We start from the raw sequence: 6,746 nt of genomic DNA, 5'->3' as shown, positions 1-6,746 counted from the left end.
TGGGTGCTATGGATGGATCTAATCGTAGTGAAACTGGAGGACCCTTGTAGGTTTCAAGCTCAGAGCTAAACACATCTGCAAATTCCCTGCAGACTTCTGCAAGGCTAGACGTCTGCAAATGGTGCAGCCCTGTGACCTGGATTCCCAGAGCCTCAAACCAATCGAGTCCAATAAGACTCGCACGTTCACCCCCAACAACCAACACATCTAAAGGACCCTCAAAATCCTTGTACTGTACCTTAAGGGTGGCCTTCCCCTTAACACACACCTTAGAATTCTGAAAGTCTGTAAGTATCACAGTGGATGACCTGAGTTTCACTCGAAGGCCACGGCTGTTGTAAGTCTTCCTGAATGTGTTGAGGGAAATTATGGAGAGAGCGGAACCAGTGTCCAATTCCATGGATAAGGGAACCCCTTGCAACTTTACTTTAAGGGACAACTTCTTTTTTAGGGGGTTATGTGTGCCTGTCCTTAGAATACTTCTGCGTGTTGCGCAGAAATCCACCCTATTTTGGCTGGGGACCTGGTGCCTTTCAGATGCAATTCTTCTTTAGGTTGTACCTTCTGACGACTCAGACATACGGCTGCAATGTGACCTTGCCTTCCACAGGCCTTGCAAATGGCGAACCGGAACCAGCAGTCTGCTCTTCTGTGGCGTGCTCCTCATCCAAAGCATTGTGAAGTTATTGAAGCCTTCTCTGTGCGATCTCTCTGTCTCCTTCCGGCTGCCTGGTAGAGCTTATTCACCTCATCTTCAGGAACCTCTTCCGAATCTTTTTGCACATTCTCCTAGTGGACAGCAACAGTCTCTGGAGGGCTTCTGGTGGGCCACATGTTTTTTATTGCTCCGCCTGCTGCTTCCTCTGCTGTAACTTCTCGTAGAGCATCTTGGAATGAAATGTCTTCTTTCGTGAAGATCTTTTGCTGTAAGTCTCTATTTCTCAGTCCACACACAAAACGATCACGCAGTCTTTCCTCTAAATCTTTAAATTCACATGGTCTAGCTGCTCGCCTCAATGCTGCGATAAAGTCCTTAGCAGATTCTCCTGCTCCCTGATCCCTTTGTTCAAACGTATGCCTCCATGCAATGACAGACAGCTTGGACTGAAAATGTTCTTTTAGAAGTTTCTTTAAGTCTGTGTTTGTTATGCCTTCCAGCAAAGCAGGAGCCATGAGGCTTTCAGCAATTTCAAAAGTCTCTTGGCTGCATACGCACAACAACTTGGCAGCCTTCAGCCCATCTTCACGAACTTGGTTAACCCTAAAATAATTCTCTACTCTTGCAACATATGATTCCCATCGTTCCGGGTGTGCGATGTCGAATTCTGACAAGCGGCCTATTTTCACCATTGTAGTTTGTGCTGCACTACTCGCTTCCGCAGGGAAAGGGTCTCTCAGCCAAACTTACCCTCCAGCGACGCTGTACTGGCAGGATAGCTGCTGAATTTAACGCCATTTTCTCTTCCAGGACTTCTTTTGGGTAAGTCTTAAAGCTTCTTTCTAGCTTTCCTTGTTAAGAATCCCACCTTTGTCGCCAGTGTTAAGTCCTGGGAGCGATGGCAAATGAAGAATACACATGTTTCTGGAACAGCTCTTTATTGTGCTTAGTCAAACCCCAACAACGAGCAAAAGGCACGCATGCCTCCTTTTATACGTCCCCATTCCCCAGACAAGATGGCAACATCACTAGGCACTTTTCACGCCTTGCACATGCGCGCTTGGTCAGCGCCACTCAGTCTGGTCCCGGGCAGCTTTTGCAATTGCCCGGGAACCTTGCAATGTCCCGAGCCTGCATTTGCAGGCTCAAGACACAACAATGACCCTTTGAGAGCTGTATGCAATGAAATTTCATTTTAATGTATGCTGATTAGCGTACATTCACAGTGACAATAAAGTTATTATTCTATAGTGAGGTCAACACTATTCAAACCCATGGAGTAAGCTTAAACTTCTTAGATATTGAAAGCAAAGGGACTTTATTTTGATTTAAATATTTAGCAGTCAGTCAGGTCTTTCTTGCTGTATTGATAGATAGATATAGGTATCTTCCTGTTCTGTAGTGATAATGAAACAGTGTTTTAACAGTGGTTTATTACAGCCTTCCCAAGCTCACTGCCAGTCAGTGGACTTGTAAAAATATATTGGAGGCTGAAATTAGTTCATTGAAGCATACAAGGAGAGGCAGCAATGTGAGCATTAAATTTCAGAAAACTTACACTTTAATCCATATAATCTGTGCTATATGAGATTGTGATCACTTGTAATTGGCAAAAAATATTATTATTACTAAAATAATTCAGAGGCTAAACAGATAATTCTGAATCCATTTTGGGGGTACAAAATGTAGTTAAATGTCTTTGAAAAAGAAAGAGATGTGAAAGCATAAACAATGCAACTATATCCCTAATATTATTTGCTGGGGAAAAAACCCTAAGGTATTGTTCTCTTTAAGGCAAAAATATGGGAGGGGATGAAGTTTAATTGGACTATTCCTGCATTTTCATAACATTTATTTAAGAATCCGTGATTATAAAAACTTGACAAACACTCCTCTAGGGTTAGAGTGAAAGCAAAAATACTGCAGCCATTATGAAAATTGCATGGGTGTGTTGATGTCAGTTACTAAGAGTTAAATCTTGACTGACAGTGACATTACAGTTTTATCTAAATTCACTGTATAATCATATAAGACAGTTGAAGTGATGATACCTCTTTTCCAAGAATAGTTTAGCTGTGAGAAAGTAGTGAATTAATCTATGAACTCGTAAACTGAGTTCAGTCTGAAGGAATATCATGTAAAATGGGTAGTTTCTTAGACTCAGGACCAGGTATACGCTTTTTCTTTTTTAGCTTTAGTATAGTTCAGGTTTTTCTAGTTGTAGTAAATGATTCAAAGCTGTCTCTATGCCAATCAGATTTCACTTTCCTTTTTCAGCAGAATGGACTTTGTGTCCTCTACACATCTTCCAGCTTTGCTCCAGAGTTTTGAAGGATCATCCATAGTAGATCTGAGGAATTCACACAGAATGAGAAGGAGAGTGAAGAAAGGAAAATCCTGTTGTACTACCATTCTCTTGGGGTATGGTCAGTCTATGGTTTAAGACTTAAGTGAGACCAGGACTATATGTCTTCAATGTGAACTATTCTGTTTCTGTATTACATGTAATTACATAATTACATTTATTACATTTTCAAACTTAATAATTGGAAACTGAACTGTATGCATAAAACCAGATCTACAATGCTCTAGTTTTCTCCATCAGGATTTTAATGCAATCAGAGCACCAAACAGTGAGCTCTACATGTTTTTAAAACTACTAAACAATAATAAAACTATAGGCTGAAAAAATTGCACAGTAAAATATGATTGTCATTGAGCAGAGCAAATGGAGTTATCTGTGTTTAAGAATGACACAGTATATCTATTAAAACCATGAACATTTAAAACCTGGCACCAAAGTTAAGTTTCCATACACAATTCATTGTTAAATCCTCCTCACTCTATCCCAGAGCTTTGAAGGGTTGGGGAAGTTATGTAACAGAGGTTACTAGATGGCTAAAGCTAGGGGCATCCATCACTGGGCATGCTGCCACATTCTGGACTGATTGTGGTTTCTAGATGGTCTTTAAGAGCAGCCGCAAGTCATGTAGAACACATTGCAGTAAGTCAAAAATGAAGTGACCAAGGCATGAGTGGCCATGAACAAGGCCTCTCAGTCCAGGAAGGATGCAGTTGGCACATTATAGGAATCTATGCAAAGATCCCCCAGCCATGAATGCCACTTTCTTCTTAGGGAGTCCAGAAGGATTCCCAAACAGTGCACCAATTCAGTCCAGGCAGTGCCACACAGTGCAGAGTCAGAGATGAAATATCATCTTGGCTGGGTTGGGGAGTAAGCAAAAACCCAGAACCTCTCTGGCTTTCCAGGATTGATCCATAGCCAGTTCCATCCTATCTGGACCCTTACAGCAGAGAACCCCAACCGTTTGGTCACCAGGGACCGGTTATGTGGAGAGAGGGGGCTTGGACTGGAGGGGGCATGGTTTTCCATGCTGCCTGCATCCCGCGGATGGGGTTTTACTTGTTTATGCGGGCCAGTTGCTGGCATGCCACAGCCCGGTACTGGTCCACAGACTGGGGGGTTGGGGACCCCTGCCTTACAGCATCCAGGCTGTTGGCCAGCACCACCACAGCATCACTAGTTATATAACTGTATTATCAGCATACTGATGATACTGCACTTCATACAAACAGGCAATCTCCCTCATATAAATATTTAAAAAGAAAGGGAAAGGTTCAGTCCCAGAGTGCCTTGTATTGCAGGAGCCGAGGGTTTAGCATCTGCTTCCCCCACTAACCCTGACTAGAATCAGCTGCAGAGGAAGGAAGAAATCTTTCATAATACAGTGCCTCCCACTCCCAACTTCCAAAGCTGGTCCTGAAGCATAAAATGGCTGATGATATCAAAAGCCATTGAGAGGTCCAGGAGGACCAGAATGGTCGCCCCATCCCCATCCTGAGCTCTCCAAAGGTGATTGGCAAGTGCAACTAATGACCCAGACTGAACCCAGACTGAAAAGGGTCCAGGTAATTCACCTCATCTTGGGCTCTTTGTGCATCAACACCCAGTATGAGTAATTTATTCCTCTACTGAACTGCTCTTTCTATGTTCCTTTCATATTTAGTTAATGCCCATTAAGTCCAGTAGTAAACATATTGGGGAATACAAATGGTAGGATGACTTCCTTTCCTATTTATGGCTTCCTACAAACCTGTTTATTGACCACCAAGAGAATGAAATATATAGAATATAGTCTAGCAAGGCTTTCCCTAAGTATTTTTAAGCCCAACCAAAGCACTCCTTTGTTCTAGGTTGAGAAAGTATTTATAAACCCAGCATGTTTTCAAAGAAGGAAAAGTGTTTCATATTGATCATGACTGTTGATGTGAAGTGCAAAACTGAGAAGGTAGCTAAACTTAATTGATCTTCTGCACTTGTGCATAGGGAGGATCATGGGTGGCAATGTCCAGCCTGCCTGTGTGACATCCTCTACCACATGACCTCTTTCAGTCCTCATCATACTGCTAATTTCAGCAATTTATTAAAGTTTGGTTTGTTTGCTTTTTTGTTTAAGGCAGATATCTTTCTAATATTCAGGAGCATATTGTAAAGCAGCTAATGGCTTCATCCAATTATTTTTCAAACTATCGCACCATTGCACTCATTTCACATGCTAGTAAAGCTATGCTTAAAATCTTACAAGCTAGACTCCAGCAGTATGTGGATCGAGAACTACCAGAAGTACATGCAGGATTTCGAAGAGGCAAAGAAACTAGAGATCAAATTGCCAACATATGCTGGATCATGGAGAAAGCTAGGGAGTTCCAGAAAAACATTTACTTCTGCTTCATTATTTATGCTAAAGCCTTTGATTGTGGATCACAACAAATTGTGGCAAGTTCTTAAAGAGATGGGAATACCAAACCATCTTGTCTCTTGAGAAACCTATATGCAGGTCAAGAAGCAACAGTGAGAACTGGACACGGAACCACTGATTGGTTAAAAATTGGGAAAGGGGTCCGGCAAGGCTGTATACTGTCGCCCTGCCTATTTAACTTACATGCAGTGCACATCATGAAAAAGGCAGGGTTAGATAGATCAAAAGTTGGAATTAAGATTGCTGGGAGAAATATCAACAACCTAAGATATACAGATGATACCATTCTAATGGCAGAAAGTGAAGAGGAACTAAAGAGCGTCTTGATGCGGGTGAAGAAGGAGAATGCAAAAGTTGGCTTGAAACTCAACATTAAGAAAACCAAAATCATGGCATCTGGCCCTCTCAATTCCTGGGGCAAGTTCTTAAACTTGGGGAAGAAATGGAGGTAGTAACAGATTTTATTTTCCTGGGCTCCAAGATCACCGCAGATGGGGACTGCAGCCAAGAAATTAAAAGACGCTTGCTCCTGGGGAGGAAAGCTATGGCAAATCTAGACAGCATTCTAAAAAGCAGAGACATCACCCTGCCAACAAAAGTGCGTATAGTCAAGGCCATGGTTTTCCCAGTTGCAATGTATGGATGTGAAAATTGGACCATAAGAAAGACTGAGCGACAAAGAATTGAGGCCTTTGAACTATGGTGCTGGAGAAGACTCCTGCGAGTCCCCTGGACTGCAAGGCGATCAAATTGGTCAGTCCTAGAAGAGATCAACCCTGACTGCTCTTTAGAAGTCCAGATCCTGAAGTTGAAACTCAAATACTTTGGCCATTAATGAGAAGGAAGGACTCACTGGAGAAGGGCCTAATGCTGGGAAAGATTGAGGGCAATAGAAGAAGGGGATGACAGAGAATGAGGTGGCTGGATGGAGTCACTGAAGCAGTAGGAGTGAACTTAAATGGATTCCAGAAGATGGTAGAGAACAGGAAGACCTGGTGGAACATTGTCCATAGGATCACGATGGGTCGGACACGACTTCGCAACCAACAACAATAAAAATAGATGTTTTTTACAAAAAAAAAATCATATAACAACACTGTTTGAAGATCTTGCTTTTTGATGGCTGTAAATATGACTAATATGGTGTACTCTGATTTGTGTTTTGGATGAATCAGTTCAGGGATCAGGAGGTATTTTGGATATGTGATTCAGCAGTTAGAAAGGTTCCTGCAAACTCTGAAGAATCTCTGTTTTGCATGACAACTAATCGTGCTCTTTATGAATTAATTGGTTTGGAGGACAACAAA

This window comes from Crotalus tigris, unplaced genomic scaffold (genome assembly GCF_016545835.1).
Source record: "Crotalus tigris isolate CLP2741 ecotype Arizona unplaced genomic scaffold, ASM1654583v1 scf7180000018831.1652172, whole genome shotgun sequence".
NCBI classification, from domain to species: domain Eukaryota; kingdom Metazoa; phylum Chordata; class Lepidosauria; order Squamata; family Viperidae; genus Crotalus; species Crotalus tigris.
This window is presented reverse-complemented; position numbering follows the sequence as displayed.